This window comes from Ictidomys tridecemlineatus, chromosome 6 (genome assembly GCF_052094955.1).
Source record: "Ictidomys tridecemlineatus isolate mIctTri1 chromosome 6, mIctTri1.hap1, whole genome shotgun sequence".
Classification (NCBI taxonomy): domain Eukaryota; kingdom Metazoa; phylum Chordata; class Mammalia; order Rodentia; family Sciuridae; genus Ictidomys; species Ictidomys tridecemlineatus.
The window spans coordinates 174,207,504-174,231,332 of NC_135482.1; the positions used below are offsets into that span (position 1 = coordinate 174,207,504).

The following is a 23,829-nucleotide window of genomic DNA, read 5'->3' on the forward strand; positions in this document are numbered from 1 at the left end:
TGAAATTATGGCATTTGCTGGTAAATGGATGGAACTGGAGACTATCTTGCTAAATGCAATAAGCCAATCCCCAAAAACCAAAGGCTGGATGTTCTCTATGATATCTGGATGCTGACTCACAAAAAGTGGGGGTGGGGGATGGAAGAATAGAAGTTCACTGGATTAGACAAAGGGGAATGAAGGGGAGGGAGGGGGATGGGAAGGGGAAACACAGTAGACTGGATCCGACATAACTTTCCTATGTTCTTTCATGAATACATGGCCAGTGTAACCCCACATCATGTACAACCACAAAAATGGGAAGTTATACTCCACGTATGTATAATATGTCAACATGCATTCTACTGTCGCGTATACCTAAAAAGAACAAACAAAAAATTACGGCCTGGGCGAGACTCCTAGGACTACCCTGTGTGTTCCAGTTGGAGCTAGAATAGTCTTTAAAAGAAGATATTGGGTTTTTTAATTCAGCCTCACAAATAAGGGGACCTTGCTCCTAGCCATCATCCTTGAAGTCAGATGGGGGCATCCGTGACCTTCTGTGTTATAAAGGCTCTTGAATTACGGGGTCATTCGCACAGTGCTCTGGGCTCGGCTGTCCTTCCCACGGCTGAGACAGTAACAGAGCAGTTGGCACCACTGGGGAGATGGCATATGGAGACACAGTGGTTGTGTCCCCAAGGTCATTCTCCCCTCTTCCCCCCAGCAAAGCCCAGTGCCTAGGGTCTGCCTGTGGTTTGTCCCCGAGGGGGCAGCGTTGGGAGCTTGGTCCCCAGTGTGGCCGTAGCAAGGTAGTGGAGCCTCTAAGAGGGGGTTGGGTGGGAGTCCCTGGGGTTGTCCTCCTCAGGAGAAATGAAAGCAGTTCTTCCAGGACTTTGGTTGGTTCTCACCATGTTTTAAAAGAACAAGTCTGACCCCTTCTCCTTCTCTCGGGTGTCTGTCTGGCCACATGATCCCTCTTCTCACAAGCCTGCCTGCCATGACACCACCCTCCACCAGGTGCGGCAGCCGAGTAGGGGCCTTGCCAGGGCTGGTGCTATGCTGTGTGGACTTACAGCCCCCAGTCTATGAGTTAAATAGACCTCCTTTATTTACATATTATCCAGCTTCAGGTATTTGGGGATTGCAATGAAAATGGACTAGATGTGTACCAGTTCTGGCCAATGAGATAAAGTGAGATCAGCAGAGGAGCCTGGAGAAAATTTTTTGCTCCCTAGGAAAATGTAAAAGTAGTATGAAACAGCCTCCCTCCCTCCCCCCCACTCCCTCCCTCCCCACCTCCTTCTCTCCCTCTTTCCCCTGCCCCTTTCTGTCTTTGTTTTCCCTCTCCTCTGGATGGCCCTCTTCTTCTTGATTTCCAACACAGTTGAGATACCTTTTTGATATCATGAGGCCATGGATTGAAGGACAAAAAGCCCACATGTTAAGGACGGTGAAGTGACAGGAGGGAGACTGGAGGTTCTTCTCAACACCATTAACAATTAAACCAATGCCGGGAACCACCCGAATGTCTACTTTTGTGTGTGTGATGCTAGGGATGGAAACCAGGGTTCAGTGAGTGCTTTGCTACTGAGCTAAAGCCTCAGCCATTGACATTTTTTTTTATTGTTTTGGGGTGGGATCTCATTATGTCACCCAGGCTGTCCTGGAACTCTTGGGCTCCAGCACTTGTGCTTCAGCCTCCCTCATGGCTGGGACGACAGACGTGAACCACTGCACCTGATATTTTGTCAAAGAAAGATATAGACCATGGTATTCTCTTAGTCATTTTTTTTTTCTGTTTTGGGGACGGCAAACATTGATTAAGTTCTCACTATGTGTGAAGTACTGTTCCAAGCGCTCTGTACCTAGCAACCCATTTACTCCTCCACGTGACCCTGTGGATGGGCACTATAGTTATTCTCTTTTTAAGGATGAGGGAATGGAGGCACAGAAAGATAAATGACTTGCCAAAGCTATCAAGTAGGGGAGTCGGGGTTCAAACCCAGGCATCCTGGATTGTGGCACGAGCCATTCTCAATGGAGAGACCAACTGTCCACAACAGTGCATCATTGATGCTCTCGTGCTTCCAAAAATCATACCATTGTGACTTCAATTAAATCTTAAGAGTAGGTGTAATCTGGAATGGTGACCCATGCCGCACGGAAGCCTGCAGGCAAGATGTTTCTATTTATACTTCCAGCAACCATGCAAGTGTACTGGATTCCCCAAAGCAGCCCCAACATCAGATCTTTCCCTCATGAAGATTCAGTAGCCCTTATCAGAAAAGCATAGAGCGGAAATGTTTCATATTTCAGATTTTGGAATATTTGCATATGCATAATGAGCTATTTTGTAGATAGGACCCAAGTCTAAACATGAGATTCACTTGTTTCATCAACACCTTCCACACGTAGCCTGAATGTAACTTTCTGCATTATTGTTAGTGCACCTGTGTTTTGACGCCAACCATCACATGAGGTCAGCTGTGGAATCTTCCACTGTGGCATCTCATTGGCATTCAAAATGTTTTGGATTTGGAGCTTTTCAGACCTTGGAAGTTTGGATTATTGATCAATTGTGATCATTGTTGTCTCACTGCATTCGGTATGACATAATAAAGCTTTCTTCCTGTGTATTTTTAATTACTAGCCCAGAAGTGTACTTTTTGTTTAAAATATTTATTATTTTTCACTACTTATCAAATATTAGTTTTGGCTGGGCATAAGGCTCAGTGGTAGGGTGCTTACCTGGGGTGCCCTGGGTTTGATCCCCAGGACTAGAAAAGTATTAGGTTTGTATGTTTTCAACCTGCTCCAAGTGTTTTCTTGAGAATCCTCTATAAATAAGTCATTCTATCAGACTAATTAAAATAGTCTTGATACCTAAATCAACCATCACTGGGCACTTGCACAAAGTTTTGGTTTGATCATGACCGTAGCTGGACTTCCGGGCGTCTTGGAGGAGGGGGGGAGGTCTATGTGAGGACTCCCTGGTTTTCAGGTGGCCCTCCCCGACCAGGTTCCCCACACCTTGGACAGGCATTGGCACCACACCCTCCTTTGCCTGGTGAAGATCTTGCTTTGTTTTGTTTTTAATGTTTCTTTTTAGTATAGATAGACACAATATTTCTATTTTGTTTATTTTTTTATGCGGTGCTGGGGATCCAACCCAGTGCCTCCTGCATGCTGGGCAAGTGCTCCACCACTGAGCCCCAGCCCCGGCCCCTGGTGAAGCTCTTTATTGCTGAGTTTTCTCCAACTTCCCACACAAGTTCCTGCGTCCTTCACCCGCTCAGCCCGAGAGTCCAGAAAGTTAGTAGATTTTAATCTCCAACTTCAGAGTTCATAGAATCTATTCCTTGTCTTATTCCCAGTTTCACACAATGGTGCCTGAGACATAAATACTGATTATTTGGCCATCTTGATTTTGCCCTAAGAGCCCACATGCTAAAGGCCTGGTCACCAGCCTGCGGCACTACTGGGAATATTGAGATCTCAGCCCATTTCTCTTTTTTTTCCCCTCTCTTTTGTTTCCTAGCCTCCATGAGGAAGGGAAGATATTGCCTTCTTTTGCAAGGAGCTCCCACCATGCTGTACTCTGTCGCCACAGGCCCAGAGCATTGGTACCAAGCAACCATGCACTGAAACCTCTGAAACCACAACCACAGCAAACCTTCCTTTCAAGTCAGTTATCTCAAGTATTTTGTCACAGCAACAGTAAGTTGACTAACACATGTGAAACTGTCCTTTAAAGTATTTTATTTTTGTGTGTGTGTGCCTGTGTCTATAAATTTACTTGGCTTTTATAACAATATTCCAATTCAGCATCTGATCTCACTGGTTAAAATGGAAAATCTTTTTTTTTTTTTTTTTGAAGAGCAATGCTCAAGAAACAGTTTAAAAAGCTAGTGTTATTACTTTATGAAGTGTTTCTTCCCCAAGAGGAGAGCAAATATCAAGAATGTCTCGTCAACTTGCTCCTTCCTCTGTGGTGCTTTGAGAATCTTTCACCTCACTTTGTCAATTAGTCTTCTTTTGTTTAATTTTCCCTCAAAAAAACACTCTTCCATTAATGTAATACCATCATAATATCACTTATTAATTATGTTGCCTTTCTCCGGTTACATGTAATTTCTGTGATGAGATTTCTGAACGGGACAGAAGAGAAACACCAGAGAAGTGTACAGACTTGGTGGGATTAAGGAGATGGTAATGGTGATCAGCAATCAAAGGTAACTGATGTGAAACACACATTGATGTTTCAGGAGATAAAACTAGAGAAGCCGTTAAACTCTGAAGTTTTACTACTTGAAAAGATTCAATTTGTGTCCAAATTAACAGAAGGGAACAAAGTCTCTAAAAACTGGATTATATTTTTTGTTCACTCTGATACAGTTTCCGTGTTGTCCCTTGATATTTTCCTAGTGTTAGACAAACTCACAATCTGTTTTGCTGTGGCCCTGGTGGTGCTGGGGATAAAACTCAGACCTTACACATGCTAAGCAGACACTCTACCCGCAAACCACACCCCTAGTCCCTTCTTAATATGTTTTTAGTTTCCTGGAAACATGAAGCAGATGGACTTCTTGGGACTTAGGACAAAAGCTGTTTCTATGGGAGAGCAGCTATAGGAGAAATCCATAGATCTTTCTTCTCTCCATAGTTTCATCTACTTGAAATCGGTTCAGTGACATCTGAACAGTCCTTCTCCATGATGTAGCCTTGGTGACTTTGAGCACGTTTGTGACATCGGCCAATCTTCATCCTTTAAACTTCATCCTTCAGCTGATCAAAAGTTACTCTCACCCTTACCTGAGCACCAACATGGATCCTTGGGGACATAGACTGGAAGAGGTCATTTATGCAACTGGGACCTGAAGTCCCTGTTCCTGTCGAGGATCCCAAGAAGTGGTGCAGGGCTCTTCTGTAGTCTTGAGAGCCCACACTCCAGAAAAGCAGGGGTGTCCAGAAACCTCAGCTCCCTAGCAACAAAAGGTGTCTTCTACCTGGGACTCCTGGTCCTGGCAGATGCAGAGAGCAGTGTGTGCGTGCGTGCGTGTGTGTGTGTGTGTGTGTGTGTGTGTGTGTGTGTGTGTGTGTTAGGGGAGAAGCAGCCTGGCCCTTTTAAGACAAAACTCTAAGATTTCGCTCTTTTTCCTCCAGATACAATGAAAGGATACTGTGAATTGTCCTGCTGTGACTCTCCAGGGTAACGACTGTTCTTGGAACTGCTAATCCTGGTATCTCTGCTTTTCTATTCCCCTGCCTGAAGAGGTACGTGGGTTATATCTTTTGAGAACACTGCGATTGAATATTATGGGGTGAATCCCACCCTGGGGGAGATTTTGAGTGACAGGAACCAAGACTCTGTTCTCAGCTGGCCCTGTTCAACGTTCTTCTCTAAAATTTGGATGAATCTATCTAAGCCCTAATAATTTACTGATGACACAATGCTCAGAGAGATGGATAGTCGACTGGATGCCAGTATCAGCATTTGATATTATGTTAACAAAAATTAAAAATTATGTTAACAAAATGAGGGTGCAAAAAAAAAATCAATAGAATGAAATTTAGCAAGAACAAAAGCCATGGATCTAGGTTCCAAACATCCTGTGTAAGTGAAGGATGAGGGGTGCGTGGTTTGAGGCCTCGGTGGGCCGTGGGGTGCCAGTGGTGTCCGGTCCTGAGCACTCTGGTCACTTTGAGAATGTCAGGATGACCAGATATCTTGGAAAAACCAGCCATGTCCCCTGAGAGCAGGGAGACCTAGTCATCTTCAGGTGCCTGAAGACTGGAACTTTCCGAGAAATTTTGTTTTGTTTGCCCTCCTTTTCCTTTTATGTTTTGAGTTATTATTTTGGTTTTTGTTGAAGCTATGTGTCCTTGGTTAAAGAATCGAACAGCTCTATGTTTTTAAGAAACTTGACTCTTCTTCCCATTTCCAGGCCCCCAGGCCTCCACCTTCCCCCTACCCCCACTGTGGATGAGGCTCCGGGTATCTGTCGGGTCTCAGGTGGCATGCTTGCCTGGCCGATTCTTAGCTTTTCAGTGTAGGTTCTTATTTTTTGACTCCCTGTTTTCACTGGCGTTCTGTGTGCTTAGCGTTCCTCGCCAGCTGTCCACGTCTCCTCTTGAGACATGCAGCCACACTGGAGTGTTTGTCCATCAATTTCATCTTCTGGAGGCCCGGCCTTCTCCTGCCTGGTACACAGTTGTCATCCCGGGTCACCCTTCACTGTTGCCTTGGGGATGCCATCTGCTCCTCTTCTCTGCTGTATCTTCTGCTTTCTGTACCCTGGTTCTTCCTCTGTTTGGTTTTCTCATTTTCTAGAGAAAAAGCCTCCATCATTTTGAGAAGTAAATTTTTGAAATCTTGGATCTTTGAAAATGCCTTTATTGTTCTCCATGATTAAAAAAATAAATTTTAAAAAGCCCATTTTATCTGGGACAGAATTCAACAGTGCAGATCAATTTTCTCCGGGTTTTTTTCAGGCCTGGTTCTGTTGTCTTTGAGCCTCCAGGATTGCTGGGGGGAAGTCCTGTTCCACTGTGAATCTTAGTCCTGTGAACAAACTACCTTGTGAGGCAGAAACTCTGTCTTCTGGGAACTATCTCATCTGTGTGAGATGTCCATTTCTCAGAGAAGCAGCAGAAAGAATCCAAATTCGATTGAATTACAAGTTAGTACAAGTTAGATAAGCTACCTGTGGGGCCTTCCATTCAGAATCCTTTCAATCTGTCATTTAAACCTCTGATTATACGATGCTTATTCTAGGCTTGGAGTGATGTTCAGTTCCAGGTATCTCTGAAAAAAATGTACTCTTTTGTTTGTTTTATGATTGATTTTTCCTCGTGCTGAGTGCTTTTGTGGAGAAAAATCTTTTTGAAGAGGTGACACTTTGGGGAAGAATTTGCCTCTCTTGGTTGTCATTAAAAAGCTGCAAGTAACAGCCAGGCACAGTGGCTCACGCCTATAATCCCAGTGGCTCAGGAGGCTGAGACAGGAGAATCACGAGTTCAAAGCTAGCCTCAGCCACAGTGAGGTGCTAAGCAACTCAGTGAGACCCTGTCTGTAATTAAAATACAAAATAGAATTGAGGATGTGGCTCAGGAGTTGAGTGCCTCTGAGTTCAATCCCCAGTACCCCCACCCCCAAAAAAGTTGCAAGTAATAATGGGCTGGATGTGGTGACACATACTGTAATCCTAGCTACTCAGGAGGCTGAGATAGGAAGGTCATAAATTCAAGGCCAGTCTCAACGATTTAGCGAGACTCTGCCTCAAAATAAAAATTATAAAGGGCTGGGGATGTATCTCAGTGATATAACATACTGCGTACAATCCCTAGTACCATAGAAAAGGAAAAAAGAAGTTACAGTGACAAGAAGTCAGTCTCCTTATTGCCGGAGCTGCTCCTAGTGCCTTCCTAAGACAATAGGAAATGGTAAGAAATCTGCTTCTTGAATAATACATGCAGTCAACATGTTTAAGTGTTTCTCAAGATAAGAAAAGAAAGCCTTTTCAAACTAGACAAGGACAACACTAGGAAAAGAAAAAAAAAGGAAAGAAAGAAACCAGAGATACTTATGCAATGCAAAAAGGTTCCGTTTTCTGAAAGGATTTTCCCCAAGCACTTCACCAAACATAAGTCAGTCACTTTCAGCTAAATGATGTGTGTGACAGAGATTGGTAGGGAAAGACGTCTAAAGGACTTAACATTCTAACATGAACGACTGCTAATTGAATCGCATGTCAAAAACGTAAATCATGTCTGAAATTACATTTGGTCAATGAACAAATAAGATGCCATTTATCAAAATTACCCTTTTCCCCCAACTTTCTGGCAACACAGTCATCAAATGCCATGGATGTGCACATTTGCTTACAAGTTTCCTCCACCATCTCCTCAGTAACAGAGAAGTTAATGTCTTCCTAATAGGGTTTGAACACTTCATAATGAATACCTAAAGATAAAACCCCTTGAATTCCAGGTCAGCATCCATCCACCCACTACCCAACCACCCATCCATCCTCCATCTGTCTTCCCTCTCTCCCTCCATCCATTCATCCTCCATCCATCCAACTATCCACAGTATACTAGAGATTCATAAATAAAAATCATTGTTCCTTTGCCATGGAGACCAGAGACTAGTGAGAGAGACAGATTGTGGACAGAACATTGAGGTTCAGGGCTGTAATTCCAAACCTGGCGGTGTATACATACCGCATGAAGGACACATGGTATAAAAGGAGAAGACAGCCTCCCCATGAGGAAGATGCTCAGCCGAGGGTCAGAGAGGACCTCAGTCAGGCAGAGAAAGCCACCAAGGCAGATAGATGCGTTGGGACATGAGAGATGAAGATATTTGTTGGAAGCCCCCCTGCTCCAAAGCATTGGAATATGACGGTATCATCAAGAAACAAACCAAGAAAATGAAGCAGCACCCCAACCCTGAAACGTTTTGTGGGTCACGCAAAAGAGCTGAGATTTTCTCTGTGAGCTCAGGGGGAGTCACTGAAGGATTTTGAGCAGGGGAAGTCATCACTATCTCTCACCCCTCCTCTACGACCCCTTGGTCTGTGTCACCATCATCACCAGAGGGATCCTTCAACACTGAAGCCAGAACAAGTCACCCACAGCCGTAAACCCTGAAATGCCAACACAAAGCCCCATGTCATCTGCCCTCCCCTGGTGCTCCGATCTCATGTCCTCTACCCTGTGCACCTGTTCTGCCCTAGCCACCTCTGTCTGTCCACTGTCTTGCCACTTCCTTTGATCACACACCAACCTCTCAATGGCCCACGGTGACCACCTATTGAAGCGCTGTCCACCCACAGGTCCATACTGCCCATTCTTCATCCCCTTACCTTGTTCTTCCAGAGCATTCCCCAGCTTTGAGAATGTCATACAACTTATTCTGTTTGCTGTCTTTTTCTTTCAACTGGACTCTCACTCCTCGAGGGCAGAGATCTCTGTGGCCCACGGAGGAATCCCAAGCACTTGGAACAAACACCCACACGTAGTAGGTGCTCTGACGTGTTTGGGGAGTGAACGGACATAAGACTAGACTTTGTTTTCCCATAAAAACAACATCATGAAAAGAAGAAAAGTCATGTTCAAACCTGGGATTGAGGGGGCTGGTTAGAGTTTTGTGGCTATGACGATGACACTGACTTGTGAGAGGACCGTGGCCACAGGGAAGGACAGGAAGGCTCAGGGCAGAGTTATTGGGGAGATAGAATAGTCAGGACTTGAAGGCCACTGTCTCGACCTGGGAGACGAACTTCAGGTCCAGCCAGGTACACTGGTTCAACCGGCACAGGCCATGGGAGGACAGTGGTGACATTCAGAGTTGAGAAGAGAGAAGAGAGGCTCATTTGGGTGGATGGCAAACACATGGCAGGATCTGCTTCATTTCTCTGTGGGACACTGAGTGGGAACACAATGTCCTTAAATATTACAGCGTGGCTTGACTTTATGACTATTTTATCTCCCCCTGTGGTGGCCACTCCTCAGCTTAAGAGACTGAATACTCCCTAAAACAGAGACGACCTATTCCAGTGGTTTGCTGCTTATCCAGTGGCCACTGACCTTCCTTATGCTTATCTGAAGCTTTCTGAAAACCTCTGTGCAAGCTAAATATATATATATATGTATCTTTGCCTGTTTGTAGGACATGTAGTAAGAACACCATGGAACCCTGCAACAAGGATGTCCTCGCCTAGTTCCCTGCAGATGGGAGCAATCGCACTGCAGTCCACCCTGGGGAAGCCGCTGGGTTTGGGTTTTTTATAGACATATCTATTTCTTTAATAGCTGGCAAGACTCTGACTTCCTCCCTGTCGTGCAAAGCGGCAACGGCCTCTCGGGGGAAACCGTGCCCACTTGCTAGAAGCCCCACGACTCTGTTCTTCCCTTCCTTCACGGCTCCCAGATGGCCGCCAGCTGGTCAGGGCTATTTCTTGCTTTCTAATCCCTTTATCCGTCCCTTTTTGATCTCCCACGTCTGTCCCCTCCTCCTTCGAACACCCACCATCCTATGCCCTCTTTGGAAGAACCTATTTTCTAAGAAAATCCTGAGGATTTTTGGGAGGCATTATCTTCCCTTTCTAAAAAAGAAAAAAAAATTGGATGGTGAGGACAGCCAGCTGCAGAGCTGGGCAGAGAGGCCCCAGCTCTGCTCATCAGCAGAGGGACAGCTGTCCCTGAGAGCTGGCCCAGGACCCGCCTACCTCGCAGGGGTCAGAACAGACTACTTGCTGGCAACACCAGGGACCCAGCCTTCCGCAGAAGCCACGCTTCAGCCTGGGAGCTGCGCTGCTTTTTCTTTGAAATCATGGCAAGGAGAGGTCTGTGCTGCCTGCTTCCTCAAGGGCCAGCCAGAGTGACAGGAGGATGCGCCATCTGATCTCACTTGAGCACTCTTTTGTTCCATCATTGTGGGACTGGAGCACTGTACTGCAGTCCTGGTTGTTCACAATAAATGGCTCTTATTGATTTTCCAGATTGTAGCTAGAAGATTGCTTGAAATGACAAATTGTAGAAGGGAGGGGGATGTCTGTGTGTCTGTGTCTTCATCCGAGTTTGTCAGGCTAGTAAGTGTCTGTACCCAGCTGACTGAGGGTGTTTCTATGGGGTCCCTGTGGGGGTTCTGTGCAGGGGCATGGTTTCTGAGTGGCGCACGTCTGCATGGGTGGGGTGGGACACTGCCAGGGCAAGGCGGGGGCAGCTAGTGTGTCTGAGTTGTGTCTGTGCCTCTGTGTGCACAGGGATCCCAGTGAGTGACTGTGCATGCACATGAAATCATTGTGGGTGACTGAGTGTGTGGGGCCAGGAAGTTCGTGTGAGTGGATGGATGTGCGTGCACAGGGGAGTTACTGTATGCCTGCATAGGCCATGTGTGTTGGTGACCATGTGTGTGTGTGCACAGAGGATCTACGTTCTGTGGTAGCTCCCGGTATCTGTGTACGTGTGTGTGTGTACATGTGCATGTATGTGGGTGACCTTGTGTGTTTAAAGGGTTAGTGTTGGTGATCGTGTGTGTATGTCAGAGGGGATTTGTGTGGGTAACTCTGTGTGCACCCAGGGAATGTATGTACATGTGTGTATGTCAGGCACCAGGAGGGATGCTTGGAGTGTGATCACGGCATGTGCTTTGTGTGTCAGCAGAGGTATCCGTGGATTAGAGTTAGGAAATGCATTTGGGCGTGTAACACCAGTAGATCCGAGGAGGATGTGTTGGAGGTGTCTGCCAGGGTACCAGGGTTGTACTTGAGATTTTTTGGGGGGACAGCTCAGGGTATCATTAAAGTCTCTGAGTGGGTTTCTGTGTGGTGTGTAGTGTGTAAGGGGGGTTTGTGAGGGTGATGTCAGGTATCTGCTGTTGTCACGGAGGGTGCTGGGTGCCATGTGGGGTAGCACCGCCTTCTCCGAGTGACTCTCTCTGTGGATATCTGTGTCTGTGAGCTTGTGGTTCATAAAAGACCTCTGCATATTTCACTAGCAAATTCTATCTCTTGGCACTTCACAGGGTCCTGAGCGTTCCTCGGCCACAGCAGCCCTCTCCTCGGGGCTCCTGTTCACCAAGAACTATTTGCAAAAGTCCCTACAGAAATGAGCAGCCCTTGGCTGATGGCTGGATGTAGGCGGCAGCTCCCTGGTAGGGGACATCCATTGTTGCTGACACTGTGTGTGCGGACATGTGCCTTACGGCAATCCCACCTGTTCTCAGGACTCCTGCGAACACCTCTGTGACTGTGTCAGCCCGTAGAAGCACACACTTGTCATCTCAGAACTAATCTGGGGGAGACGGAGCAGGAAGCGTGTTGAGAGCCCTGCCTGCCTGCCCGCTTCCAGAAGTGATAGCAGAGAGTAAGAGGCACTTGGACTCCTACCCACTGTCTCCAGGGGGAATTTCCTGCCTTCCTCTTAAATGGAAATGAGGGGTCCACAGAGAGGGTGCTTTCAACTTTATCCAACAGCTGAAAAGCTCCAAAGACACTTTCATCCGGAGGAATCCGAACTCTCCTCACCAAGAGACCATTTTGGAGGCGTCAGAATCTGTTTTTAGGGTGTGGTGCTGGTGCTCAGATTAGCAGTGAGCTTCTCTGAGCGCTTTAAAGACACAGCTTGTGTTTGCTCTTGGGCTCAGAATCGGGGAAGCTGGAGCCAAAGGAGGTCATGACACAGAGCCACCTCTCAGCGTGGGGTTCCCTGGGCTCCTCCACTGAGCAAGCCACCCAGAGCGTCTGTGCTCGCTCCCACTCAACTTGAACCACATTCCAGGAGCCAACCAGAGTCCCAAGCAAGAGCAAAATTCACCAGGAGGCAAGTGGATGGGTTTATTAAGGTCCCGAGCCTGACAGCTGCAGTCAGCTCTCTGTACCTGCAGGTCTGCATCCTCTGATTCAAGCAAATGCAGACAAAAAAGATATTTGGAAAACAATTGCATCTGTACTGAACATGCACAAACATATTTGGTCATTATTCCCTAAACAATACAACACAACAATTATTTGCATAGCATTTGCTTTGCATCTAGAGGTCGATTAAAATCTGCAGGAGGATGTGATATAGGTTTTGTATAAATACTATGCCATTTTATGTAAGGGACTTGAGCACTCTTGATTTTTGGTATCCTCAGGGGTCTAGAACCAATCCCCAGAGAATACTGAGGAACAACTGATCTTCAGAGCAGCTAAATATTCTTTCAAGTAGAGCTTACATTGCAAACACAGAATAATTTTAGCCAGTCTCTCCTTTGGGTTTGAGAAAGGACTTCTTTAGAACTTCAAAGATAAAGCCAGGGATGTTCATTCCCGACTTGCCCTCTCCTATTCGTTGCAGGAAAACTTATCACTTTTTGAGAAACAGCATGAGAACCTCTCCTCCACCTCTCTGTCCTGCCAACACAAGGCAGGATTTTGTTCACCTCCTGGCAGGGCTGGGTTTTCCATCTGAGGCCACCAGAATGCTCTGTGTGGGTGAGCCAGGTGACTAATCTCACCTGCTCCACCTTCTGGATTCACCTGAATTACCCGTGCCAATCTCAAGCCCTCTGGGGACACAGGTGGTGCAGGCATGATTATCCTAGGACTGGGAACGAGGACACTGAGAAAGGGGTAAATACCTGGCTGAAGCCAAGTCACAGGGAACTTTCAGCAGGGATCAGAGGTGGGTGTGGCACATTCTCCCACTTTCTCCCAGCAACTGTGTACTGAGTGCCCACTAGAGCCTGGGTGCTCTCCTCTCACTAATGCACATTCTGTTGGAAATAAGAGGCATGTCGACAAAATCTGGCAGTGAGGTGGCGAATGGACATGGCCTTTGGTGGGGTGCAAACCATGAGTTTTAGAGACACATGGCTACATGCTATGCTGTGATCAGAGAGCTTGCTGGAAGAGACGGCATTGGATCTGACCACAGTAAAGGAGAGGAATTCAAAAAACCAGGTTGGAGGGAAGATCACATTCCTGATGCAAAGTGGCAATCAGGTCCCAAGACTGAGTTCTGGAATATTGGCAAAAATGACATAGAGCCTCTGTAACCATTACCCATAAATTCCTCCCGCATGCCTCTCCCTTAGTTTGCCGTCTGGATACAGAGGACCCAAAGCCTTAGGAGAGCCGAGGTCCCAAATCACCATATGGAGGCCACCCATCAAATGCCTGCAAAGAACTGCTACTTAAGCAGGAAACAAATTTCTATTTTGAGAAGACACTAAACTGGGATGGGGGGATGTTTGTTATGCGGTTTGCCTACCCTGACTTATACAGGATGATCATATTATACCTGATCCTCTGAACATCTTACATTTAATTGAAATGTCCACCCTGGCTTTTTCTGCAACTAGTTTTGTTTTTACTGTTCTATCTCAAACAAATAGAATGCTCCATTATATCACCAGAAACATTTCCTAAATGAATAAACACAACAACTTTGGAGGTCTGCAGCAGTATTATAGCCATAATAGGAATATCAGAGCTAAATGGGGTGAGAATATGAAGTTACCATCTGAGAAATGAGAAGGAAAAGCAAATCCCAATCCCAAACTATCTTGAGAATAATTTGTCCATGGCAATAATTATATAAAGAGATTATGTTTTCACTTTTTTTTTTAAAAAAAGTGCTTTCCCCTTCTTTTGAAATTGCATTTGAATTTTAATATTTACCTTAATAGTTCACCTACAGATGCCAGAAACAGAATGTTCACACATCCCTGCAATACAGTTTAAAAAAGAAAAAAAAATCAATAAATTTCCTCCAGAAGTAAAAAGGCCACACATTTGTTTCTCACACAGTAAAAGCTTGTACTCTCTCAGCAGAAGCAGCAAATAGAGTTTCTCTATTTAAAAGGGTTTTTTTAGGCTTCCCTGTTCCTCCCTAAACAGATGGGCTTTCACATTCAAGAGACATTGGAGCTGCCATAACCTTGGGTGGGACATGAGCTTGGCCAGACCACACTGTCCAGGTGCCAGGACTCACAGGCACAGGGGAGCTCCCCGTGGCACTTGGCTGGACACCTGGAGGACCTTGACCACTCCAGCACACTTTTCACAGTGATCGGCCCTGGGAGTAGCATGTGATATGGTGGGAAACACGGCATCACAACCGGGCATGCACAGGAGGAAGCCTGCTGCCGCCCCTCACCCCCGCCCCTTGTCACGTACATTCTGTTAATTTCTCGGTAGCACTTGGTAGTATTTTTCAGTATCAGTGTGACCAGAGGATATATCCCTAAATAGGCCTGACCCTGCCCTAACTAAAGGATTTGCATATTTTATTTCATTAAAGCCTCAAAATAGTCTTCTGGGGCCAGCAACTTTTAAATTTCCATATGACAGATGAAGAGACTGGAGTTGAATGACATGGCCCAGGTAACAGAGGTTTTAGTAGCAGTGCAGAACTTACTAAGACTTCCTGTGTTGTTGTGGTGTAGGCATAAGGTGTCCCCCCAAAACTCATGTGTGAGACAATACCAGAACACTGAGATGTGAAATGCTTGGGTCAGGAGAGCCTTAACCTCATCTGTGTGCTAATCCACCGACAGGGATTAACCAGGTGGTGACGATGGGCAGGGAGGATGTGGCTGGAGGAGGCAGGTTGTGGGGAAGGTCTCTATGGAGTGTTTATTTTGTCCCTGGTGAGCCAAGGTTAGTCTCTCTGAGCTTCCTGCCCGTCACGTCCTGAGCTGATTTCCTCTTCCGCCAGGATGTCCTGTCTCACCTCCAGCCCAGAACAACAGATCTGGCTCTCGATGGACTGAGACCTCTGAAACTGGGAGCACCAAATAAACTTTTCCTCCACTAAAATTGTTCTCGTCGGGTCTTTTGGTCACAGCCGTGAAGAAAGCTCACCAAAACAGAAATTTGTGTCTTCTGAGCTTGGGGAGAATAGCCCTGGAACAAGTGTGACCTCAGCTGAGTCCACAGCATGTGGCCGCCATGGCAGGTAGTGTCATCTTCTTGCTAAGTGACCTCAGTGCGGGTACAAATGGAATCTCCGTCTGCTAGGCTTTTTTTAACGCCAGTTTGACATACACTAAAAATTCTGTGTCGAGTGTGTCTTACGTAAGACTTTTCCAGTGTGGAGTCTATTAATGGGAGTTGCATCCGCTTCATTGGCTTCTGTCAATTTTTCATGCCGTCGCAGCTCCGTTTAGAAACTCATTTTATTTCAAGGAATCACCATGGACCGTTCCCTCCCTGGGTGTCTCTCCTCCTAGTCCATGCAACTTTTCCTCTCTCCCTGTCTCTCCGCTGCGGTTTTTCTCACCACACTTCCATTTCTAGTCAATCATGTGGAATTTCTCAGTCTCTTCTCTTCCTCGAGTTCCCTGGACGTTTGGCTGATGGTCACCTTTTCCCTCCTGGACATATCTCCCCCTTGGCTTCTGCTGGCTCTTAGTTCTGTCCCTGGGTCCCTAAAGTTGGGCTCTCGGCCCTCTGCTCTTTTCTGCCAACACTCCAGTCCTGCGCAGTTCTTGGACTCTTACTGCTGAGCTGTCTCCCCTAAGCCAGTGATGTGCATGCCTGTGTCTTCCTCCTGAACTCCAAACTGGGACTCCCCTCATCCGTCAGGACCTTGCACATAGAGGACATGGATGGCTCTTTAGTCACCTCCCTCTCAACACCTACACCATCATATTTGTGGCCTTAGTTCACCAGTTAGAAAACTGAATGGGTCCACTGGTTTCCAGGGCCCATTCTTTCCCTGGAGTCCAATGCTTGCAACTAGATAAATGAGAATGGTTGAGATAGCATCTTAGCCTAGTGTCCGACATGGAAAAGGTGCCCCCCAAAACTCGTTTCTCTTCCCCTTGCCTTCTGTCTGATATCTATGTAGGCATCAGATCTGTCTCTGTGGAAGGGGAGACCAGCTTTATTCCATCCCATTCGTCCTGTGGCACCTTGACGGAACCTCTTGTCCATCAGGCCTGCAACAGTGCCTGGCCTCGGAGTCCGTCTCCCAGCCCGGCATTTCTGCAGGAAACTACCCTATTCACTGGCACCAAGTAAATCTTCCCAACTCTCACTCTGCCACTTTCCTGCTAAAGAAATAAAAATGGTACCGTGTTATCACACAGATTAGGTCAGGATGCATTTCCTTGATTTTCAAGGTCTTTCAGCAGTGGGTCCTCTCATTCATTCAACCATTTCATTCCTATGCTCCAAATTTAGAGCTCTTTCCTCTGGTCCGCCCAGCTGCCCCACCTCCTTCCCTGCCTGCCATCTTTGTGTCTGGCTCACATTATTCCACTCATCCAATGCCCTTTCCCTACCCAGGAAATCAGCTCAGGACATGACGGGCAGGAAGCTCAGAGAGACTAACCTTGGCTCACCAGGGACAAAAGAAACACTCCATAGGGACCTTCCCCACAACCTGCCTCCTCCAGCCACACCCTCCCTGCTTTATCTTTCCTTCAGGATCGAACTGGTCCATAAAGGTTGCTTCAGTTGCTCTAGTCCAAAATGTTGTGTCCTCTGAATTCCTCCAATATTAAAAGTTGAGATGGTGTATCTTTTAACTATCACTAGTAGGATTGTTGAGCTGTTACCATATGTAAGGACTGAGGTGACCACTCCTAAAAATAATCCAAAAGGTAAATGTGTATCTGATTTTGAGATGTGGAAACTGAGGTTCAGAAGGTGAACTTGCCCAAGACTGCATTGGGATTAAAGCTCGCATGCAATCCTGCCCACAAATATTCCCATTGGTTTTATCTTGCTTTGTTTTTGTGTTTTTCTCTCCCGCCCCAAAACATTTGATTGCAGAGATGATTTATTGTACCATTCTTTTCCAAGGAGCCTAGCTAAGAGGTGAGCACATGATATTTATTTGATGAACTCACTGATTTTGACTTCTAGCTGCCAGACTTAATAATACCGGAACCCCAAATGAGTTAAGCAATTTATGGAAGCAATGGTCACCAGGATTATTGGCCCTGGTAAATAACAGGTGACAATCAGCACCATGCCAACGTGACCAGGGACATCCAGATAGCAACCTGTTTAGCCTTAGTGGTCTCCTTTCTTCCATTGCCCACTCCAGGAAACAAAACAAAACAAAACCAAAAAACCTGCAGGTAAAACACCTCAGAGCTCATTGCTATTCTGAAGTCATTTTGTTTCCAACTCTTATTCACGTCATCTCAGGGGCTTTGTTGACATTATCTGCTAACGACTGTAATCCATCTTTCTAAAGAGAGAGGCACCAACCCATCAAAGGACACCCTTCCCTCTGCAGAGATCTGAGGTCTGAGGTCGCCTCCCGACTGCCAGGGCGGGCATTTGCTACCGGGCCAGCCGCCTGCACCAGGCCCCTGGGTGCATTTCTAAAGGGTAATATTTACAGTGTTGGATGGCTGGGCGCTGTGGAGCTAATGGAATTCTTAATAAAGGCAGCCTTCATTAAGACAGGGAGCACAGGCAACGTGCCCTTGCTTTTGAGGAAAGGACGGCCCAGCACAAGACGGATGCTCCCCCTTGGCTTGGAAATCATGCGGGTCAAGTGCCTTGTCATGCATTAACAGGCTTTTTAAGTTCCTAGGCAGATTGAGAGGAGCGGCTTAGATAAATGAAGGCAGAGGGAATCGTGCGATCTGTCTTGGTAGCGTAAACGCTGAGGCACAGCAGCTGCATTTAAACAGAGCAATTTGCTAAATGAGTGGTTGGCTACTTTCCAGATGGCCAATGTGACACGGGGCTTGGATGAATCCTTTATTCAATCATGCATCTGTCTAGACTGAGACACAAAAAGGCCAGGTTAGAGCCACCACGGCAGCAACGGCAGCAGCAGCTTTGAAACCCTTGCATAAAACATGATCCGTATGGCCAATGAGGCAGCTTGGCCAGAGATCAGCCGGGGCGGGTGTGGTGGCATAGTGCAAGCTACCTCCTGGTTGAATGACGGCCAGCTTGGAAGAGGGGCTCTCTCTGTGCATGACTGCCTCCTGTGTCACTTTACACACCAATCAGGTCACTGGGGCAGGCAGGAGACCTTAGGATGAAGCAGGCCAGACAGCAGAAAATACTGGCATCTTCTATGTTGCTGTTCTTAACGGGCCCTTCTTCATTGTTTTGCATACCTGTGTTTTGGCTTGATTTTGTCTACGTCATTTCAAAATTTCCAAGACCCATGAAAGAATATGCTTAGCTTTCAGCCATGCCTCCTCTCTGCCTTGCCTTCTCCCCATTCCTGGAACTTAATTCAGTTTGAGGACTTTGCTAGAAATGATACTGGCTGTAGACACCACGGGGTAGATGAGATAACTGTTTGGTTCTGCAGCCTCAAGGTCTATGACACACATTGCCTAACTGAAGTGAGTTAGGTCCAAAGGAGCCACTTGAGGGCCATTTGACCCAAGTAACAAAATAGCCCGAAAACTGCCCTGGGCTATAATGTGGATATATAGAAAAGGCAACTCTATCCACTGGTTTCACTCTGGTGAGTTATTTATATCCCATGCTTATTTTATTTTTATTATCATAATAAAAAGTTTCCATGGGCAGGAATTTGGCCATGTTCTTCAGTAGCCCTTCGAGTCTGATCAGGTAAGCTGTCCTGTCCCCCCCTATGCTAGAACTCACCCTATGCTAGAGGGCCAGCAGTGGCCCTTCCCCCTCCACACTAAGCAGCAGCTTCCATTTATTTTTAACTCAAGAGGAAAAGTTTAACCCCATGAATCACCAGCAGCACTTCCTGTGACACCCTGGGGAAAACTACAGTTGGTTTAGAAAGAACCCCAAAGCGCTTCACTTATTGTGGTTTCTGATCTACACAGGATGGAAAATTTTGAGTTCTGCTTTGTGTTGATACACCAAAGCTTTTTCACCAACATTTTTCTGTCTTGGAACTTTCCGACCATCAGGACAGAGTCTGCTGTATTATCAGGGGACTTGGGGACATTATTCCCTGGGCTATCTCACCAGATATCACTTTTTTCATGACTGCTCTGAGCCTAGTTTCCTTATCTGAACCATGATGCACGGAACATTACTTGAGACAGTATTTTTTCAATTCTTCCAAGGGTGGTACAAAACTAGCAACATTCTACAAATGGAGATGAAGTGCTGGTCCATATATGTGAGGAATGCTTTGGGACACCGCTGGTCCAGACTTATTGATAGAGATCTTGAGGGTAAGAGTCCAGTCTATGGAAAGGGACTTGTTCTAGTCCATAGACATGCCATATGGTTAGAACAACAGTAATTGAACTCTGGGGTAGTTTCAAATCTATTCAAGTCCTGGCAATGAGGAAACAGCTCCAAACAGGTATAGAAGTTATGCCTTAACCTTCTTAAGAAATACGTTTCCTGTTATGCCAACTGTAACACTGGTGAATATTTTTTGAAGTATCTTTTAAGTACCTGATCCTGGGCTGAGTGCAAACCTAGAGAAGCTGCAAGGACAGTCACTCATCTTTGAGTGACTACTACAATGGCAGCCTTTGTAGTAGCCATCGATGAGTAAGTTCCTCTGGCCTTTGTCAGCACATTGCAAATGTGGCTCTCCTTCTTCTGAGTATGATTGGGCCCCGGATTCCAGGGACACATGACAACCAAGAAGTATGCAAATCATGAAAACCTTGCAAGCTGCCAAAGGATGATTGGATGACAGATTAGGTGACAAGGCAGGCAGAATCCAGAGCTTCTGTCTCATAAATAAACCTGTTTCTCTCACACACAACCTGCAGCTATGCTAAATGGCAACCTGATCTTCAATGCTATGCTCACTTTAAGCCTTTTCCCAACCTAAAGAAATTTGATTTTCAAAATGAGCATCAAATGAAGCCTTAAATACTGTTTGAAAATGTCATGACTTTTTAACATTCAAATATAGCTCTACAAAGAGTCACCCCTGATTGACATTTTATTCCATTTTAGGCATGTTAATTAAGAACCACAGATACTAGCAAGAGATGAAAGCAGCAGAAGCTGCAAACTATTCCTGAGATAAATGCAACCCTCATTTGCGTAGAAACTAAATCAGAGCAGGAACACGCTACGTGTACAGGTTCATTCGCATGGTGTCCACTAGGGGGCAGTGGATGATCGGGTCTCCAGCCTGCGGACTCTAATGACGGTTACTATATATACACCTGAAGGGTGGCAGGCCCTTTACACACAGTGAGCAGTGCGGCAGCGATGACAGGTGTAGGGAGCAGTCAGTTATTACTACCGCACGGTCTGTCGGAAGGATAAAGTGAAACGAATCATTTGCATTTTTACCAATGAACCTGCATTCTAATGAACAGGCAGTGTCGTGTCGTTGGGACCTGCCCTTGGCTTCCCTCTCTGGCTTTTGCAGGAGGAGAAGAACCAGGAGAGCAGCCAGGGAGAGGCCCAGCCAGGGAGCCCTGTTTACAGTGGCTGGCCACCACAGGACACTACTGATCAAGAGGGAGCTTCCCTTTGCCATCCCGTCCCTGTGCCTTATATTCTTTTGGAGGCATTCCCGCCTGGGGGCTGCGTGGCACAAATCCAGGGCACCATTCATATTGTAGCCTGTGTGAATGGCGCCCCCTAGAGCTGGGCATGCGTAGATCCTCTCCTGCTCCCACCCCCATGGGTCCCTGGGCTGTGTATCTCTGTAGAGGCAAATGCCTGGCACTTGCTCTCTCCTGAGGCTCCTCATAATTAATCACATCTGCATTAAAAGGCTTTAAGGAGAACGAAGAAAAAGGCAACATCTCTGTGACATTAGGATGCAAGACCAGGTGAAGTTCAATTCCTCTGTTCCTTGCTTATCTTCCTCTTCTCCCTCCTTGATGCAAGAATCAGATATCCTCCTGTCATTACCCTGTCCAAACCTGTTCTCCAGAAAATTCTAGAATAGCCAATCATTCAGCTTCAGTTGTTTACCCAGATTGTGTTCTTTCCTAGGGTAATTTGCATGTAAGCCTTATTTCTAATTGGGAAGCAAAACACAGAGAAAGGATTCCTCGCTCCTGGCCCAGGATAGCAGGAACCTTCCCTGCAAATGGGAGCAAGCCAGCTGTGCCATTTCCCTGCCCCCTGTCTCCGACTTCCACGCTTTCAGGGTGACTCCTCCATTCCCAGGTGCATTTCTGCATACATTCACTTACCTGGAGTGTTTCTTTTGTTCCCTTGATAATCATTAAGTCTAGTTTCCTCATGTCAACCTGCTTTGGTTCAAATCCTATTTCTGCCACCTCTTGGAATCCCAGATCCTTGGGAAAATTAAATAACTCTTCTGTGGCTGACCTTCCCCATTCTCACAAATGGCAGTGATAATAACCACCTCTTAGGGTGCAGCAAGGTGAGAGGACAGTGCTAAGAGCACCAGGTTTGCCAGCTAGCCTTACTCACGTGTGACCCCTGAATGCGTTTGTTCTCACGACGCCCACGTTTCCTCGTCTCTTTTCCTCTTCATTCCAGCTCAGCTTGGAGACGCAGATGCTCCCAGCCTCTTCCCTCCCCCTTGCTTCTTCTGCAAAGGACAACAGATGGTCTTCTGGTTCCTGACTCAGTTCCACCCCCACACCTACCTGGTCATCGCCGTAGAGAATCAGGCACTTGTCAGAATCCAGGAAGCTGAAGCAAAGAACATGGACACGAAACACCATCTTCAGATACGGCATCAAAACCACGGGCGGGATTGAGGGGGAATCTGGCAAAGGCCCTTCAGGTCATGCTCGGTCTGTAGAACATTCTTGGAAATAGACACTTGTTTACTTCGTGATTTCCGACTCTCTTCCTTTGATCGCCTACTTTCCACTGTGCAGATTCATAGTTAAAATAAGAAACTTATTTAAAAACCAGTGCAGGAGCTGAGAGCGAGCTGTAAGGAGATGCCCAGGCTGATGAGCCCTCTGGGAAGCAGACTCGGTGCCACCTTAGCCGCTGGAAGGAAGGGACCCACACTCCTGTGCCAGGACGCTCAGGTCGACTGGAGACCTTTCTTGTGTGGGTAGCAGAGATGTCGCTATCTTTTAAATACCTTAATTATAGACACTCCAGAGCCCCCGATAGATGTTGCTTCCCTCTTTTTCTTCCATCATCCAGGAAGCTCCAAGAGAAAGGTGATGTTTGTTTCTCAAAACTGTTCAGGGCATTATGGAGGGAAGTCAGGGGTGACCAGTCCCTGAACCCAGTGCATGAGGGGGACAGTGAGGACATTCCTCTGCGACACTCGATTTTTATGAGGAATTGCTGCAACCCCACAGCCGTGGGTGGGGTGTTGGGTTCCAAGGGTTTGGATGCCACTTGTGTCAGGACCAGAGCTGGGGGCAGCAATGCTCCTTGATGGTGAGAGATTTGAACATGGGGGCCTGGTAGGAGGGCAGAGGTGACAGGCAGAAAAAAAAGAGGCCAGGAGGGAGGGGGAGAGGAGGACCAGGATATTGAGGGGTGTGGCTTTGACCGGTGTACCTTCAAACCTCAGTACTATCTAAAAAAAAACCAAACACAGAAATGCTTCCTATGGCTAGAGATCCCATCAAAAAACTGAAGGCGTTGGGTGGATGTTAACGGTGGAAGCCCCACTGATAATCAGGGGATTATCAGTTTACCACCACAAGGCTTGTTGGATGTTGTGTGGCTACCTTAAATTTGATAAATAAATTTTCAGCTTGTATCAGATTTATATATTGCTTTTATTTCCAAAGACAAGGGAATCTACTCAAGACTTTTCTCTTGTCAGTATTGGACACACCTATGTCTTCTAAATGTCTTAATTATAATTTCCTTACAGACAGTACGAAGCCTACTATAGAGGTTGCTTATCTGTTTGTTTGTTGTTGTTTTTTTTCTGGCACCTAGGAAGCTCAAATAGAAAGGTGCTGTTTGTTAGGGTATTATGGGAGATATTTTGCTCACTGATTTTTATCTTCATTTACACACACACCCACACACACACACACACACACATATTTCACCTTCATCTCCAGTCATAAATATGCAAGTGTATGTCATCTTTTATTTTGTTCTATATTCATTATTGTCAATATCCAAATCCTTTTTTAGACAATGTTGTCCTTAATAGCCCAAAACATAAATAAATACATTTTGCCTATCCCGAAAGTTCTCAGACCTCTATCTTTTACTGTGCAGAGATACTCTTCTGGCTGTGTTGTAGTCAGTTCTGCTCCTCACTCCTGGCTTCAGAGTCTTGCTTTTGCAGAGGACTCTTTCACCTCTGTTTTTATTAAGGTGTCTCCTATATTTTCTTCTAGCATATACTTTAAAAACATTTTGGTTTTGCTGTTCCTAGAATTTATTTTTATACATGGTATGATGCAAGGATTAAACTTTTCCCCTAAATGAAAACCAACAGTTATTTGCTAGATCGTTACCGCACTAATTTGAAATATCTGTTTCCTCCAGT

At 46.1% G+C, this 23,829-nt stretch overlaps 2 long non-coding RNA genes across 2 annotated transcripts; both read left to right on the forward strand.

Annotated features, from left to right (window-relative positions):
• Positions 1 to 9,848: 9,848 nt before the first annotated feature.
• LOC144365176 (uncharacterized) lies at positions 9,849 to 13,806 on the forward strand. Its single transcript, XR_013423448.1, has 2 exons — positions 9,849 to 10,331; positions 11,513 to 13,806. It is a non-coding gene; the product is annotated as an uncharacterized LOC144365176 (long non-coding RNA).
• A 6,735-nt stretch (positions 13,807 to 20,541) lies between these two features.
• Positions 20,542 to 23,084, forward strand: LOC144378431 (uncharacterized). Its single transcript, XR_013440080.1, has 2 exons — positions 20,542 to 21,199; positions 21,882 to 23,084. It is a non-coding gene; the product is annotated as an uncharacterized LOC144378431 (long non-coding RNA).
• The last annotated feature ends 745 nt before the right edge of the window (positions 23,085 to 23,829 follow it).